Source organism: Saccopteryx leptura, chromosome 3 (genome assembly GCF_036850995.1).
Source record: "Saccopteryx leptura isolate mSacLep1 chromosome 3, mSacLep1_pri_phased_curated, whole genome shotgun sequence".
Classification (NCBI taxonomy): Eukaryota; Metazoa; Chordata; class Mammalia; order Chiroptera; family Emballonuridae; genus Saccopteryx; species Saccopteryx leptura.
Window position 1 is genome coordinate 127,292,581 of NC_089505.1, and position 18,287 is coordinate 127,310,867.

Consider the following 18,287-nt stretch of genomic DNA (forward strand, 5'->3'; position numbering starts at 1 on the left):
ATCCACTGGAGAGCCTCTGGAAGGATCCATAGAGCCAAGGGGAGGACAAAGGTCAGGCCATGGGGGCCATGCCAGGATGGGCACATGTTTGTGGAATCCACCTGTGAATGATGGAGGAAGGGGAGAACTGTGCTCATTGTCAGTGGGTATTCCACCATAGAGGTCCAGGTACCTGATTTTCAACCACTGAGACTTTATTAAGCTGTCCCCCAGAGCCAGCCTCTGCCAGGCTCTGAGGAAGAGGTGATGCAGGGGCAGGTGCCCTGCCCCCAGGATCAGAACCACCTCTTACTCCTCTCAGCTTTCCCCAGGGCACCTAGCCCAGCCTTGGCCCAAGCAGGCACACCATAACTTATCATTAATGGTTGCCATCATTCATATTAATGGAGAAGATGCCTCCAACCAGAGTCAACTTCAAGCACCAGCAAGAGGCCCAGCCCTCCCCCACCCACCCCAACACATCAGGCCATTACCCTGCACACCGGTTGGGTCACTGAACAGTACAGATTGTTAAAGTTTCCAGGGGACAGGAGGGGCTCGCCTGAGGGACTGCCCAGCTGGAGTCTTGGTGTCAAGAATCTGCCTGGGAATAGTGTGGGGAAGAAGGAGGGGCTGGGGACTGGGGCAGGTCGACCTCCATAGTGTGACTGCTTTTCAGCCTGGCAAACCCCATGTACCCCCAAGCCCTACCACAACGCCTGGTTCCAGGAGGCCTTCCTGGACTCCCTGCCAACCTCCCACCTCCTGACTAGCCTTGACCTTGAGGGAGCCACTCATTACCTCTACCTCATTTCTCACCTCTGTAAGATGGGAGACAAAACTGCCCATCATATGGGGCTGATGTGAGGATCAAATGAATTATCTACCACCTGGCACTGAGCGAGGGCTCAGTGAGTGACAACTGTGGTGACTGACAATGTGGAAATTAGTGCAGTAAAGACCAGCCCTTGCAGGGCCCCCTGAGGGGCTCAGGGGTGTTTCCAGTCTCTATAAGGCTGCTCTAAGGCAGAAGTGGGCCAGGGGGTCTTCGTATGGCCCTAGTGACAAGCCTGGGACCCATGGGGCCTCTCAGGACAGAATCAGAAGATCTTTGTTTCTGGAAATAGAAAAAAAGTGAAGTCTCTGTCCCGGGAGGTACGTAAGCAAGGGGTCCATCCACTCACTCAACAAGCATTCACTGACCCCTCCTCTGTGCCGAGTCCTGTGTTGGGTGCTGGGGGTGGGGTGGGGTGGGGGAAGAGAGCATAAGACCTGATTTTACATGGAGAAACCCACACCCTAAAAGGACAGGAGATGCCGAAGGTGCCTAACAGACCCCAGGTCAGGCTTGCTACTCCCTGTACATGTGTCGGAGCCTGGAGAAAACACTTTGCCATGAAGGAGACATGGGAAACCGCTGGGGCAGCTCAGCGAGGGGCTGCGCTCTGGGCCCACAGACATGAGGCTGGGTTCCACTCTGCTCTGAGCCTCCCCATGGTCCTGTGATGCCAAAGTCTTCCCAGTGCCCGTGCTCTCCCCGCCCTGGTCCACCTTGACCACAGATCAGGGCCAGCCCCCAGAGCCCCTGACTACCCCCGATGGGAGGGAGGGGCCCACTGGCACACAGTGTGGAAGAGGAAGGGGTGGCTGTCTCGGCAAGGGCAGGGCCAGTCGCAGGCAGGTGGTGGGCTCACCCCTTGCCCACTCTCATGCACTACAGCATCCATGCCCCCCCAACCACGGTTCCCGGGGAGCTGGCTCCAAGGAGGCCCAGCAGCCAGACCACCAGCTGCTGTCCCCTCCCCATACAAAACCTGGTCACAAAGCACCCTCCCCCCAAATCTGCCCGCCTGCGGTGACAGCCTCTTGGCACCAGCTCTCCCTTACCCTCCATCTGTCAGGAATTGGTGCAGACAGACTGTGAGAACCACAAGAGTAAGTAGAGACTCTGCTTGGACCCCTCCCCCCTGCCTCCCTCGTGCTCTCCCCCCACCCCACCTCCCCTCTCTCCCTGCCCCCTGGGTCTTTCTTTCCTTTCTGACTAACTGCATCTTTCCTGCTGATAAAGACATTGACAAAGTGGGAGTGGGGAGGGGAAGAGGACAAGCCAGCCAGTGACCCCCACTTACTTGTAACCTCCACACACCACGGCCACAGCAAGCAAACCATCTGTCTTCATCCCTTACCTTCTTCCTGCCCATTAAGGAGTCGAAATCCTGTGGGACTGTGGGCTCAGTGTCCCCAGCTGTACAACTGCGCAGTCAATCCTGCCGGGCCCGCCTTGCAAGGGTTACTAGGAGCCTAGAGGCAGTGTGTGGAAGGGAGCCTCGAGCGGTGCTTGGTGTCCCCTGCTTCTTCCTATCTAATGTGGGAATGAACATCCGGCCTGCCCTCCTCTTGGAAGTAGAGAGATCAAAATAGTGCAAGGGCAGAAAAATGTCTCGAAGGATACAAATTGCAGCAAGAATGCAAAGCAAGGCGGTCAAGGTAAAGATTCTCATACTAATGTGAGGTACGCAAGTTCGTGCAGGAAAAACTGAGGCCCAGAGAGCAGTCGACTGGCAGTGTTAGAGGCAGGACTGGGACAATGGCCAGGCCTCCTGGACCTGTCCACAGCAGCACCCCAAACGAGTGCTCGGCCCTGGCTCCTCCTTTCAAGGGGCTCTGTTTCTTCTTCATTCCTCTAACACATGAGGAAGAAATCAACTTTTTACTTTTTTTAAAGTGATCGGTGACCAACAGGCAGCAGAGCACACAAATAATGGGGAAACCCTACTGCAGACCTGGGGGGGCAGCCGCCAGGGTTCATGGGATATGGTGAGACTGGGCAGGGGACTTTTAGTTTAAAAACCAGGACAGTTCTTTTTTTTTTTTTTTTTTGTATTTTTCCGAAGCTGGAAACGGGGAGGCAGTCAGACAGACTCCCGCATGTGCCCGACCAGGATCCACCCAGCATGCCCACCAGGAGGCGATGCTCTGCCCATCTTGGGGCGTCGCTCTGCCGCAATCAGAGCCATTCTAGTGCCTGAGGCAGAAGCCACAGAGCCATCCTCAGCGCCCGGGCCAACTTTGCTCCAGTGGAGCCGTGGCTGCGGGAGGGGAAGAGAGAGACAGAGAGGAAGGAGAGGGGGAGGGGTGGAGAAGCAGATGGGCGCTTTTCCTGTGTGCCCTGGCCGGGAATTGAACCCGGGACTCCTGCACGCCAGGCCGATGCTCTACCACTGAGCCAACCGGCCAGGGCCAAAAACCAGGACAGTTCTGAGCATGCCAGGACAAGTTGGTCCTAGACCCTGTGTGGGAGTACACACTTACCCTGTTTCCCCCAAAATAAGATATCATCTGAAGATAAGACCTAGTACAATTTTTTTTTTCAAGCTTAGAAATATAAGGCCTCCCCTGAAAATAAGACCTAGCATGTCTTTAGGAGCAAAAATTAGTATAAGACACAGTCTTATTTTCAGGGAAACAGGGTAACAACACCAAAGGGCTGGGCAAATGTGGTGGTGAGTATTTCACAGAAAAGAGAGTAAAAATCCTGCTTGCTCCCTACCCCTGTGAAGCTTGGCCCAAGGCCCCAGAGACCAGATGGAAAGGAAGTTCTGGCCCAGCTGCAGTCCGGTGGGGCCATGTCTCACCCCAACCCAAGGAAAAGGGGGAGGGGCCTTGGAGTCTCCAGCCCTTTCATAGTCAACAAAGCTTGAGGTTTAGAGAAGGGAAACCAGTTGCCCAAGGTCAGACATTGAACTAGGCAGTCACCGTTTAGAAGACAGGGCCTACTTTTCCATCTGTAGATACTCCCCAGGTCCTGGCAGGGCACTGGCACACAGACAGGCCTTCAGTGAATTCTAGAGCTCAGACTCAAGACTCCAGTCCACACCAGATGCTTCCATAGGACTCACAGAAATACCCTTGTCCGGGTACATGCAGCGTGAAGAGTGGAAACACAGCACAGGGTGGATGGGAGGGGCACTGGGCATCTGCAAACCAGAGAGAACCCACCCCTCCTCCTTCCCCTCCCTCTCCTTCACAGGTCCTGGCCAGGACCCCATGAGGCCTGTGGTCTGGTGTTCACGCCAGACTAAACCAGCCCGTCCCGGTGCAGAGTGGTGAGGATGGAGATGGAGGGAAGCACAGGGCCGAAGCCCAGCGGAGGCCCTGGAGGAAGGTTTCTGGATGGCGACTGTAAAGATAAAGCAGGGTCAGACAAGCAGAGGAAGGGCCTTCAGGCAGAGGGGGAAGCGCAGGTGAGAAAGTGATGCATCTGTGACATTTCTCCCTATTGAGGTGTGGCTGGATCGTAGAATTGTGAGGTTTGGGGGACAAGTGGATGGTGAGGTCTGGGGCTGGAGAGATAGATGCCAGATGCATGTTAGGTCTTGAAGGGCCCTGAATGTCAGTTAAGCAGACTTGATCCTGAGAGTGGCGGACATCACTGTAGGATGCTGAGCAAGGGCAGGACAAAACTGTGTGTGCTTAAGAGCACTCGGCTGCGGCGGGAACGCTCCGTGCTGCTGCAGCAGGCCAGCGGGCCGCAGGGGGAGGGGAAAGGACTGGGACCGGCAGGTTGAGGGGAGGGAATCTAAGGACTTGTGGCTGTCTTAAGTGAGGGAGAGTGGGGCTGTGACAACTCCCAGGTTCCTGACCAAGGCCCGGGCGGTGTCCATGCTGTGGACTGGTAAGGGATAGAAGAGGTCCACCTCAGCCTCCAGTGTCTGTGTGCTGGTCATCATAGGGGCTGGGCACTGCCACCCTGCTGACCAGGAGACCAACCTGTCTGTACAGATGGCACCTTCACCTCCGGCACAGCACAACTTCACCCTCTGCTTCCCAGGGAGGTAGGTTACAGGCAGCCAGGGTTTACGGAGCCCAAGGCTGTGTACAGCCCACCGGGCCCTGAGAAGCAATGGCTGAGAGAAGATAGGCCTTACTCAGGCCACTTACTATGTTAGCTGTCACACCTGGGAAGGGACCCTGAGAAGGCTCAGGGTGAAGGTGCGAGGGAGTCTCTGTGAGCAGAGACCCCAAAACAGAGCTGGGACCAGAGGGGACAGGACAGCTACAGAAGGCAGATCTGGGACTGAAAGGAAGACAGATTTTCTAACAGGGAAGAGCTGTCCAGGGATAGAAGAGGATGTCTGGTCTCTTAGTGAGTTCCTTGTCCTTGGAGGTATTCCAGCAGAAGGTGGAACCCCCTCCATGCACCCCCATTGTGGGCTGCGGAGGGAATTCCCACACTAGAATGCAAGCAGGAGACTGCTTTGGCCAAATGAGGATGCTGCTCCAGCCCTAAGAGCCACAGCTCACTCATTCATTCAGTCAACACACGTGCACCAAGGCCTGCTCTGCCACGCTGGAGACAATGGGCACGGGGGTGTGTGGGGCAGAACCAGAGAAGCCTCTGCTCTCAACCCCCCCCCCATCCAGGGGGCAAGGCTGGAGCAGGGCAGGGACAGAGGATGGAGGCACTGGTTGCCCATGTCCGAGTCACAGGTCTGTATCCTCCCCTCTGTAGGAGCGAGCTGCCTTATCTACCGTGGCACATTTGGGGCACAGGGCCAAGGGCTGGGCAGGGTCAGCACGATGCAACCTCCTCCTGCACCCCACCCCTCCCAGAGGTCCCTGAGGCTCTGGGCTCATTTCTAAATGAGGTCCCTGGAAGGACTCTTCCTAATTAAACTAGGACAGTAAGTTATGGCCTGGGGCCCGCCAGGAAAAAGGAGGGGAGACAAAGGAGCCTTTAGGGGGGCCCTAGGAACCTCCCATTCTGCCCAGCAGTGAAGAAGCATGGCACGGGAGGGAATTCCTGAAGTACAGACAGGAAATGAAGGTTTATAGAAGGTCATAGACACCTGACTGTTATCTGTGCCACAGGGGGGCCTCTCAGGGATGAGGTGACACATCCAGGAGCAATCAAGGCAAGGGACCTGGGATGGGGGGGAGGGTGGGTCTTCCCATCTACGGCTCCCACTGGCTGCACAGCGGAGGTTTGGAGCCAGGCCTGGACGGGGCCAGGGAATCTGAAATTCAAAAGCCGTCCAAAGTGACAAACTCCTGAGCCAGTCCTAACTCCTTCCTAGTACAGGTGGGGACAGCTCAGGACACTCAGCAAATCAGTGACCAGGTGAGGCTACCCGGTTCCTGGTGGGGCTGAGAGCCAAGGCGTGGGTGGGAGCAGCAGCAGGGCTGTTACCGGCACAGATAAGGGAGGGAGAACTCCGCACAGTATCTGCAGTGTGGGAGGGGCCAAGGCCATGGAAACTCAGGGCCAGGGTCTCCAAGAGGAGGTGGTCCAGGGAACAGGGTCCACAGCCACACAGGCCAGCAGACTTCTGTGCCCTGGTGTGGCCCAATTCCTGAGGTAGGAGGGACTGACTGGCTTCATAGGACCCAACAAGGTTTTAGGTACTTTATATAGGCCAGAAATTACTTGGTACCCACATTTAGGGTTCAGGTTCAAGGGACTTGCCCCCAGACCCCCCAACTAGGACATGGAAGACTTGCAGGGGAACCTGGGTCTGGCTGACACTGGGAGGCCACACTGTCCCTGCTCCCTCCGCCCCTTTGAGAAGCAGAGAGCTGTGGCCTGAGAAGGGGTGGGGGTGGGGGGGACGAGGAGAGGGAGACAAAAGAGTGTCACATTCACAGCTCACATAAAGTCTGCTCTGCTGACTTACAGGTATTAAAATATCAGCCTGGTCAGACTCAGCAAAAATAAATAAATAAACAAACAGGCAGAAACTCGGGAGTGGATGCAGGTTCAGGTCATCCAGCTGGTCCTGGCTTTGTGTGCACATTTAGACCGTGTCCCCTGTGTGAGGCGTTGGATTTCCCAGTCCTGCCCTGGGCCTCCTGGCCTCAGAGAACAGAGCAGCAGCTCCTTAGACCACCCCCATCCCCACCTGAGGCCTGGCTGTGGTGGACTCCTGTGAATACCCTGGCTCTTGGCGGGGCAGGTGGGGGCAAAAGAATCCCAGAGAATTAGGCCAAAATGGGCCTGGAGATGTCTGGCACCCCACGAGCAGAGACCCCAAGAGGGGTCGGGGCGGAGCAGAAGTGGGCCTGTCTTCTGGGTCACGGCGTTTACATCAACTTCAGCCCTCTAGGTGGGGGCTGGATGGTGGGCTCGGGCTGAGGATCGGCGGGAGAGGCTGCCGTGGCGGGGGGCAGGCTGGGAACAGAGATTGCTGGCGCCTCTCCAGCTACAAATAATTCCTCACCACAAACAGCCAGTGGGGGGCTTTGGTTCGGCTTGGCTGAGCCGCCTTGGCCAGCGTGGGAGGGGGAAGAACGTCACCGTGGCCCTGCAGCCTCTGTGTATCCATAAGAGTCACCTCCCTCTCGGTGCACCCCTCCTTAAGCACACGCAGAGCATAGGCACGTGCGCGGAGAGAGGGCTCCGAGGTGATGTCGGCAGCAGATGGCAGCTCGGGGTCCCGGAAGTGGAGAGGGAGAGAGGAGCACTGGCCTGAATGTCCCTGCTCTTCACTCAAGCAGCTTGACCTGGGCCTGACGGGGCCTTCCTGCCTCTTCTCAGCTGCCAACTCTGACGTTAATTTGGACCCACTGTTGAACCAAGGCCCCTCCTGCATAACTAACTGTGCCAGGCCTGCCTGGTTAACCAGTCCTCCTTGGCTCCCTCTGCTTAGCCGGCTCCCTCATGTCATGTGGGGAAGCAGCCACCTCGGGGCCCCCAGTGCAGATGAGATGATTCCTACAGTCCCTCCTCACCGGAGAAGCTGCTGTTGTCCCAACTGGCCAGTTGACCTACATCTCTCCTGCTGCTATTTCAGCAGCTGCCCTCTTGTTGTGTCCTTGGTGGAGGAGGAGGAAAGCGGCCGCAGTCCGTTCTAGTCGGCCGTTCCTGGCAGGGTTCACAGGCTTGGGAAGGGGAACAAGGATCTCGTTTTCAGGAGCTGGCTCTGGGCAGAATGCTCTACTCCAGCCCGCACACCTCCGTGAGCTGGGCTCATCATCCCATTTCACAGACCAAGGACCTAAGGCTCAGAACCTAAGACCCACACCAGGGTCCCCCTGGCTAGTGGGTCATGGGGCTGGAGGGCCTGACTCTGTTTTTCTCCATCACTCCCTTGCATCCAACCCAATCACAGGCACAAGAAAAAGGTAGAAGGGAAAGTGGCCCAAGGAATCTGGAAGTGAACTGTAACAAGTCCAGCTACCCTCTCTATCTGCCTGCCCAGAATCCACCCACCAAGCCAGCCAAGCTCCAGCTAATAATCCTCACCAGGCAGTAAGGAGCTTGAGGCCAGAGGTTTCCCACGCCCAGGTCAGCACTGGCCCTGAGCTCCCGGCACCAGGGAGAAGGAGTCTGCTCAGAGTGCTGGTTGCAGTGTAGGTAGAGCAAGGTCCAATGGGTAAAGGGGAAATGAAGTGCAGAGAGGAAGACCCACTCACACAGGGTCACACGGCCAGTTGAAGGTGGAGACAGAACAAATCGAATGCTGTGGAGGAGACGGTTCTACAAATAGCATCAGGATGAAGACCAATTCTGTACTCTTTTGTTTTTGTTTTCTATGTGGGAGTGGGGAGTCCTTGGGCCAGAACACAAGGATCCTTTCTCTTTGCTTTATGTGATGAGATCTGGTTACTTTGTCTGTCCTGTGAACCAACTCAGGACAAGGTGGCCCTGTGCTCAAGGAAGAAGGAAGTCCTGTGGCTGCCACCCAACTGGGAAGGGCCATGGGGCACTGGGTGTGTGCGACGCAAAACAGTCTCCTTGGGAGAGAACAACAAGGCTTTCCCAGGAAAATGCACACCTTCAGCAATCCCTTCGGTAAGAATTTGTCTTAAGGAAAGAATCAGACAAACACATTAAGATGTAGTTCAAGGATGTTTGTCCCAGCGCTGTGTGCAACAGGAAACACATAGAATCAACTAAACATATGTCTATCAACAGACGGTTTCATTAAACTAGAATGATTCATGCTATAGAATATTATCTAGTCCTCTAAAACAATGATATGAACCTACTGTTATTGACATGGAGAGATGTAAGGCCAGTAGCCATGGCCACCATCACGGCTGCCTGGCCCGTGCAGGTTCACACTGGATTCAGACAGACGGTAATGAAACAATGGAGCCAAGAACTGGTGGGCCATTATCTTTAATCCTAGCTTGCACCCGGCGGGAAAGTAAAAACACACAATGGGCTCCAAAACCCACTCATTCAGTGCTCACAAAGCTACTGACTTATCCGAGTTACCTAGAATCAAAGGTTTCTAGCTCACCAGTCTATTCACCTCTGTTCCCCATCTCCTTCTCTCTACACAAACTCTGCACAAACTGGCTTCTCCTTCAGCACTCCGTCATCTTGGCTGCCTCTCCTCTCCTCCACGTGGCCTTTCTCTGCTCTCCCCTCTAATGCTAATCTCAGGAACCGAGAGCGCAAGTTCCCGGTCTGCCCCCATTTTATAGTGTAGAAATTAAAACCTTTAATCCAATATACAAACAAGGAAGTCTCTGATACAAAGTCACTTATCTGAAGCATAATGGGATTCCTCATAAGATTGCACCACCCACATCATGCAACAGTCAAGGGTGTGGGAAAGGCTTAGTTTTAAAACTATAATGACCCTGCCTGCTTACAGCCTTTCCTCCACACCCAATACAAACTATAAGCGAGCAAACATATATATCATATTTATAAACTTATTTGACCAACAAGGGACATGTATGATGTGGGGAGAAAAGAATTGGCATAATATATACTCATTTTTTAAATATGTATGTGTTTATAACACACCAGCTCACACACAGAGGAAAAGCTCTGGGAGGATACACTGCTTCCACAGTAGTGTAACCAACAGTGATTGTCACCATCGTCTTTTTGCTTTTCTAATTGTCTACTTGTTTTATTATTATTATTATTATTATTATTATTATTATTACTATTACAAGTATAAAATTAGTCTTATATAATCAGAGAAGTTACTTCCACTGGAAAAATTAACCAAATGAAGCCAGTCTCAGTTTCAGCATGACTGATGATTAGCTGTGTGGCGCTGGGCGACAGCCATGCCTCCCTGAGCTTCAATTTCCTCATCGGGAAAATGGGGGGGGGGGCACCACCTGCCTCCCAGGTGGCTGTGAGGCACAAACTGGAAAAGGCTATACTGTGGCCTCACAGACTGAGAGGGTGAGAAATTGCGACAGTCTTCAGAGTGACTGGCATAAAGTCCCTTGTGGCAACTCAAATGGCCACATGACCACTCACATGGATTCCCAGACTCCAGAAAAGCTTTGGGCTGTCTGTCCTGCCATGCTCCAAGGGGTAGGTGTGTGGAGGCCACGAGGGGTCATAGGATCTGCGTGGATCTGGCAGCCCCAAAGCTCAGACTTGCTGGGTGACTGTCAGTCACCAGAGGGCATTCCAAGGGACCTGATAATTGGGTTCCACACCCCTAAAGCAGCCAGCCTGTGGGCATCTGGGCTAGGCCCCGCTAGGGACACAGAGGTCAGACCAGGTGCAGTGGATGGGGAGTTTCCAGTCCGGGCCCCTGCTGAGCCACTCTGGCTGAGCGGCTAATGCTGGGGTCTGTGACACACAGCAACTTGTGAGAGGAGCCAGGGTGAGCATGGCTGGGGATTAAAAATGCTTGAGGGCATGCAGGGACCAGAGCTGCTCAGGAGGGAGCCAGTGTACCCACTGGTGGGGCAAGCTAAGGGTGCCACCTGGAGTGCCGGGAGAGGCAGGGAGGCCGCAGCTCACCCTGTACACTGTTGTGACTTGGATGTGTGAATAAGGAATGTGTAGCAATTCCTTTCACCTGCACCAGACTTTACAACCAGATCGGCTTGGCCCAGTCCTACCACTGACCAACCAGGCCACTGGGGCAAGTGAGCTTTGGCTCCCTCCTGGCGCTGGCTGAAGGCAGTCTTGTATGAGAAAGCTTCTCGAAGCAAACATGCTCATTAACTCTTATGCAATCAACATTATTATTTTAGGTGAATTTCCAGCAATCCAGGGCTGGGCAGGTAGGGCCTAGCCAGGGGTGGTAGTGCAGCCGAACACCCCAAAGCCCTTTGTGTGTGCCCAGCACTTAGCCTGGGAGCACCTTGTTCCCTGATCCAGCAGGGGGAGGACGGGTGGCAGGCGGGTGCTGCAGCAGGTCGGAAGTGGGAGCATACTGTTCTGACTCGAGTCCTGCCCAGGAACTGAAGACTAGTTCTGAGACTGGTTCTCTCTGCTGACACTTGGAGCCAATCCAGCCACCAGGGCCTTGTTTCACCTTCTGAAGCCTGGGGCTGCAGAAGCCCCCAACTTTGCAGGGTGAATGCTAAGAAGCCGCATGCAAGGAGGCAGCCAGGCCCTACGTGACTGCCAACAAGTCGCTGTGCTCTCTGGGCTTCAGGTGACCCAGCTCATACGAGGGGACCTGACTATGATTCCTAAGACACCCAGAGCCCTTTTCCAGCCTCAAAAACCCTCAGGGCCTTCTCAGAAGCTCCTGGGCCCCCACATCTGACCAATATCAGCTTCTCACCCTCAAAAGTGAGTGACAATTCCTCAGTCCCATTTATTCATGCATATGCCATCCCCCAAATGCCACCTCTGTGCCAGGCCTGGTGGTCCTATGGTCCCCCACCTCAAATTGCTCACAGACACTCCCAATCATAGGAGCTCCTATGATAGGCTAAGAAAAGGGTGCACAAAGCCATGGGCATCCAGACACAGGAGAGTTGGATAACACCAGGAAGATGAGGAAAGCCTCATGGAGGTGGCGATGAACTGATTTTGAAGGAAGCATAGGAAGCAGGGAAGGACACCCCAGCAGAGGGAAAGGTATGTGCAAAGACCTAGAGCCAGGGAATTGCATGGGTGGTTCAGAGAAATGAAGACTAAATTTTTTTTTTTTTACAGAGACAGAGAGTCAGAGAGAGGGATAGATAGGGACAGACAGATAGGAACGGAGAGAGATGAGAAGCATCAATCATCAGTTTTTCGTTGTGGCACTTTAGTTGTTCATTGATTGTGTGGGGCTACAGCAGACCGAGTGACCCCTTGCTCAAGCCAGCGACCTTGGGTCCAAGCTGGTGAGCTTTTTGCTCAAACCAGATGAGCCCACGCTCAAGCTGGTAAACTCAGGGTCTCGAACCTGGGTCCTCTACATCCCAGTCTGACGCTCTATTCACCACGCCACCGCCTGGATAGGCAAGACTACACTTTGAATAATCTTGTTGACTTGGGCTCTTGTACTTCTCTGGAGGCAGGATGGTAAATGGGGAATGATACTCCTAGAGCAGCTGGGGCTGGCCCTCCTTGAAGTCACCTACATCAGTGATATATCATTGGGTCCCCAGTTTCCCTCTCTGTACAAGTGGGAGGGTTATCACCATCTCCCAGGCAATGGCCAAGAGAAGCCTTCAGAAATGGTGGAGTCATGCCCTGGAAGGCTAGGAAAGGGGGCTTTAAGTTGGGGCTCTGTGGAGTCTCCAGAGATAAGAGTTCTTCCTGACCACCACCCCATGCCCCCAGGCTGGAAACGTGTAGGCCAGCGAGGCACAGCTGGACACTGTGGCCACCTACCCACTTCCTTCATACCTGCTGCACTCCAGGTCTGTTTCCAGAGCAGATAGACCTGGGTCAAATCATGGCTCCAACACTTAAGAGTCCTGACATTGGCCAAGTCACTTCTCCTGTTTGAGCCTCATCTTTAAAGTGGGAATAGTAAAAAAGCATCCTCACAGGGTTGTGAGGAGCAAAGCTAGCAAATACACATTGCCCAACATTGTGCCAGGCATGGGATAAACAGCCAATATTTTATATCAGTAATTTCTTGGAAGGAATTATTTATTTTGGAACCCAGTGCCCAGCACAAGGCTGGCAGAACGAACAATGTGAAGAAGAAGAAGAAGGATCTGAGACTCAGGGAAGAACAGGGACATGAGCTGGGAACTCAAGGACTAGGAGACTAGAGGACAAGGGATTAGGGAAGGCCACCTGGGGGAGGTGGCATTTCTACCAGGCCTTCAAAGACTGGGTGATCTGGATGGAAGGCATCTGTGGGGCAGGTGGCATCAGTGCTGCTTAGACCTGGGGCCCCAGGGCCTGGCCCCACACCCTCCCATAGGCCCAGGACTGGCTTCTTGGGGGCGGCCTGGGGGTATGACTTCTCACCCTGGGGCCAAGAAAGCTTCCACTTGCTTATATCCTTGGACAGGGACAAAACACAAACGAGTCCACACACTCCTGCTGCACCAATCCTCAGGGTTCTCTCCTCACCCTCTCTCTCCCTGCAGCATCTCTCGGGCTTCACCTGCTGCTCACATTTCCCCTAGGAGGGAAAACTCCCAGGTCAGTCACCCACAGACAACTGGCCGGGAGGAGGCCAACCAGCCCCGAGGCTTCTTGTACTTAGGGTCCTCAGCAGGCCGGAGAAAGCCAAGGAGCCCTGGAAGGGAATGAGGTCGCAGGAGGGCCCGTGGGAAGGGCTGTGGGAGAGCCTTCAGCAAACACTCCCAAGGCCTGCTAGGGCTTGCCCCTGGGGAACAGACCTGGGCCTAGAAGAGAGGGAACTTGGGGCCTGTGAGGCAGAGCCCTAGAGGCTACTGGGCTTCCCCCTTCCTAGGCCCAGCTAGAGAGGACAGAAAACCAGCCTGGGACAAGCACAGGCCTGAGGGAAGCTATCCTCTGCCCCTCCTAGGGCCCTATTCATCAAAATCAACCAGACCTATTTGACACATTTCTTCCCATGGCCCCTCCCTGGGCCCCATTTCCCCTCTCAGGCCCCAGGCTGAATGGCCTTGGGGCGATCTCCACTGTGGCTGAATCAAGCCCCAGCTGCAGAAGCCTTCAGACATCCAGGAAGCAGGGGTGTCTCAGCAGTTAGGTACCTAGAACAATCACACTCACTGCTATTCATTGAGCATCTACTACCTACCAGGCACATTATCTCACTGAATCCTCACATCATCTCTGGGAGAGAGAGACTATTATCATTCCCCAGCCCATTCTGCCAGAGGTGGCAGCAGCTTCGAAACCAAGTGTGTCTGACTCAGGTCCCCATTGAGTTGTAATTTCAACACAGGTCCCTAAGTCCCTCTCTCAACTCCTGTATCTCAGCCTTGGAGAGAAAGGGCAACAGGGAGGGCTTTCCTGAGGAGGTGACACCTAAGCTGAATCTTCTAAGGCAGGGGTCAGGAACCTATGACTCGCAAGCCTGATGTGGCTCTTTTGATGGCTGCATCTGGCTCACAGACAAATCTTTAATAAAAAAAATAATGTTAAAAATATAAAACATTCTCATGTATTACAATCCATTCATTTCCTATTGCTCATGTTCATGGTTGCCGGTGGCTGGAGCCAATCATAGCTGTCCTCCGGGACAACACCAAATTTTTATTGGATAGTACGTAATGTACACGGGTCGTTGTATGGCTCTCACGGAATTACATTTTAAAATATGTGGCGTTCATGGCTCTCTCAGCCAAAAAGGTTCCCGACCCCTGTTCTAAGGTGACAAAAAGAAGGTAGCCAGGTAAGGGAGCAGAAAGAGTACTCCAGGCAGATAGAATTGGATGTGTCAAGACCTGGAGGTGAGAAGCAGTAGGAAAGCAAGAGTGAGACAAAAGCTACAGCGTGGTGTCATAGGCTCAGAGGAAGAGACAGGAGTGGGCTGGAGGGGAGAAGGCATCAGGAGCCGGTCACAGAGTCTCAGGACTCTAAATGGTGGAGTTGCCTGGTCGATGAGGAAACTGAGGTTCAGAGAGGAGCATCACTGCAGGTGACTCCATCCAAAAAGGAGACGAAGCTGGACCTGGTGTCAGGGGTGTGAGAACGGGGCCAAGGCCAGCCACACACTGACGGGCAGATGCAGGCCGCAGCCCCAGCTGGGAGCCATGGCAGAGTTTTAATTATTTACAAGGCTGCTTCCCAGAAGACCTCAGTGCTCCTACAGCCTGGCCTTGCCCAGATAATGGACTCTCAGCCATGTGAGACTTCACTGCGGCCATTCTTTATTAAACCTAGGATGGAAGGGTGACGGGGGCTGGGAGAACAAGGCAGCCTAAAAAAGCCAGAACAAAGTAGGGGAATCTGAGCACAAAACCAGTCCACTGTATGCCCAGCCCCTCGGCCCATCCACAGAAACAGAATTCTTCCCAGAGCTGGAGGAACAGGGGTGGGGTTGATATCGTCTCAAGATGGGGAAATAGGCCTGGAGGGAGTTTCCCAAGGTCACCAGCTAGTGCCTGAGAAGCACAGTTTGGTGCCTGCATTCACACCCTAGCAATTTTGCTTAAAAATCATATACCCTTGGGCTGGTTACTTAACTCTCTTGTGCCTTTGTAAACTGGGAATAATGCAGGTACTTCATAAAATTGCCCCATTTTGCCCTGGCTGGTTGGCTCAGTGGTAGAGCATCGGCCTGGCGTGCAGGAGTCTCGGGTTCGATTCCTGGCCAGGGCACACAGGAGAAGCACCCATCTGCTTCTCCACCCTTCCCCCTCTCCTTCCTCTCTGCCTCTCTCTTCCCCTCCTGCAGCCAAGGCTCCATTGGAGCAAAGTTGGTCCAGGCGCTGAGGATGGCTCCATAGCCTCTGCGTCAGGCGCTAGAATGGCTCTGGTTGCAACAGAGCAATGCCCTAAATGGGCAGAGCATAGCCCCCCTGGTGGGCATGCTGGGTGGATCCTGGTCGGGCTCATGCAAGAGTCTATCAGACTGCCTCCTCGTTTCCAACTTCAAAAAAATACAAAAAAAAAAAATTGGCCCATTTTACAGAATCGAGAAGCATGAGGTGATGCTCATAGAATCTCAGCATAACAAGCGCTCAGTAAGTGTTGACTGTTGTTGTTACTCTCAGAGCAAAGGGCTGGCCAGAGACCAGAGCTCCCATCTGTGCCCTCAGACAGTAAGGAGCAACAGGAAACTTAGGCCAAGGGGCCAGCTGGCCTACGTGAGCCAGGTCCACAGCCAGGGACCAATTCAACTTCCTCTGGCTGGGCCAGCGCTGGACTTCCTTGAGCCTGGCCTTCCAGCTTACAGCCCCTTCCTACACTTTGAAGGTCCTTTGAACTGGGAACTGAAACCCCATGAGCTTTTCCCTTCCCCATCCTGCCAACTCCATCCAGTATTACCACAGTGCCAAGTCCCACCTGCCATGGCTGAAGATCAGGATTTTGAAGGCCTTAGTTGGAGTGCTGGCTCCAACCCGAAGCAACTGTGTGACTTTGGGGACATTATTTCACCTCTCTGAACCCCAGTTTCCTTCTCTATAATACGGGGACTATACTGCCTATTTTTAAATGGTAAGCCCTGATGGGAATAGTATTAGTTATCATCTCTCAAGGCCTGGTATAGCTGTCTGCTCCTCCAGGAAGGCTTCCTGTGCTTTCTCAACACAGCACCTAAAGCCCCTACACTTCTTCAAGATTTCTCTTTGTGTCTCCTAGGGGCCCTTTCTCAAGACCTTGGAGGTATGAAAATTCATCTGTTCCCTTCTCTTTGCCAGTCCTGTGTGAAGACTTTCTATAGGTATAAACTGTGACAGAGAAACAGCTACCCCCATTTAGCAGATGAGGAGGAAACAAGCTCAGAGAAGACAAGCCTATGGAACAAGCCTGTGGAACTGATACTTAGCATTAACAGCAAAGCCCCCAACCCCTTACACTCAAAGCTGTCAATGTTATTTGGTTTTGTTCACTTCCTGCCCATGACTCCATCCCATCTATCTCAGAATGTAAATAGGAAACCAGATTGGCCATCAGAGCTCCCCGGTCCCATCTGGGTAGCCCAGCCACCCACTATTTCACACCTTCATCTTGCCCAGAGCCTCACATGAAGATAAAAAGTGGCAGGCCCAACATTCAGAGTATGACTTTCCAAATCATAAATCACCCTCCTAGATCCTTCCACACTACACTCCCCACAGCAGCAAATAGTGGCCCTGAGCTGGGAGGCAGGCAGACATCCTGACCAAGTTCTGTACTTCTCTGCTGTGTGACCTTGGACAAATCACTCAACTTCTCTGAGCCAGAACACTCATCTACAAACAGGATGATAATAAAAATATCTGCTCTTCACTATCACTCTTGCAAGACTGCTGTTATAAAGAATCAGGGAGATAAGGTAAAACTAGCCCAGAAATTCAGTGTTTATTTCTCTGTGCTATCCTTGGCACTCCTGCTGTAAGGAGACCCCAGAGAATAACTCCCTGTGATGAGACTCATAATATTTTTACCTCAGCTCAGCCATATTCATAATTTCAATAGTGCTAGGAAGTGATTGAGTCATGATTAGGCTAAGAACTGTGGAGTCAGATGAATTCAAGCTCCAACTTAGCAACTCCATAGCTGTGGGGCAAGTAACTTCCTCTCATGCCTTAGTTTATTTAGCCTGTAAAATATAACTATTCTGAAGATTAAAGGGGTTTATATAAGATGAGCAAAACTACACAGTTGGCACACAGTTCAGTCAGCACGTGTTCGTCTCATTATTTCCAACATTTCTAGAACTGTTCTTCCAGGTGGTCAGGTGAGGAAACTGAGGCAGGAGGAAAAGATGTGACCCAGCCACAGAGCCAACTCTGGGCTGGGTCTGAGAAAATGAGCTTGGAGACTGACTGGCAAACCCAGTTTAAAACAACAACAAACAAAAGAAAACAAAAACTTTGAGGACTCAACAGTGTCAGCCCAGGCATTTCCTCTAACCCACCCCTACCCTTGCCAACTGTGTGGAGCTATGGATCTGTCCACCCATTGCTCTGTCCACCCATCGCTCTCTCCAACAAACCTTGTTCTCCTTGGCCAGAAGGGTGGGCCTATTCTCCAAGTGCCCAGTGCCTGCACACAACCGGCGCCCAATAACTGAGAATGAATGACCGCCTAAGTCTATGTTTTTAAAAATTTTGTTTTTCTGTTCCTGCAACTACACTCTACAGTAGCAACTAACTGCCTGCTAACTCGCTTCCGGTCCTACAGACATCCGAAACCACGCGCACCTCAAGACGGAACTTCCAAAGCAGTCGCCCACAGGTATACAAACAGCACACTCAGAAAATATCGCCCGCAACCAACACATTGTCGGGGGTTCACGCGTGGCCTTGGGATCCGCGGATCCCTTCCAGGAAACAAATTCTTCCTCCTGGCTCCCTCTTTTCTGGTCTGCCCCAAGATTCATGCCCGAGTTGGTCTGGCTGGAGATCGATGTCGGCTAACCAGGGTGGCACAAAAGAGCTTCACCCTGACTAGGCAGGAAAACAGCGGGAGTCACTCCAGGGCTCCGCTTGCACCTACAGCCCGCGGGATTCGCGTGGGGGTGTGGCCGGGGAGGGGCCAGGACAAGGCCCCTGAT

The 18,287-nt window shown here is 53.2% G+C and overlaps 1 protein-coding gene across 10 annotated transcripts in view; it reads right to left on the reverse strand.

Annotated features, from left to right (window-relative positions):
* Positions 1-18,287, reverse strand: part of LRP8 (LDL receptor related protein 8) — a 79,807-nt gene that overhangs the window by 59,835 nt on the left and 1,685 nt on the right. The window lies entirely within an intron of this gene.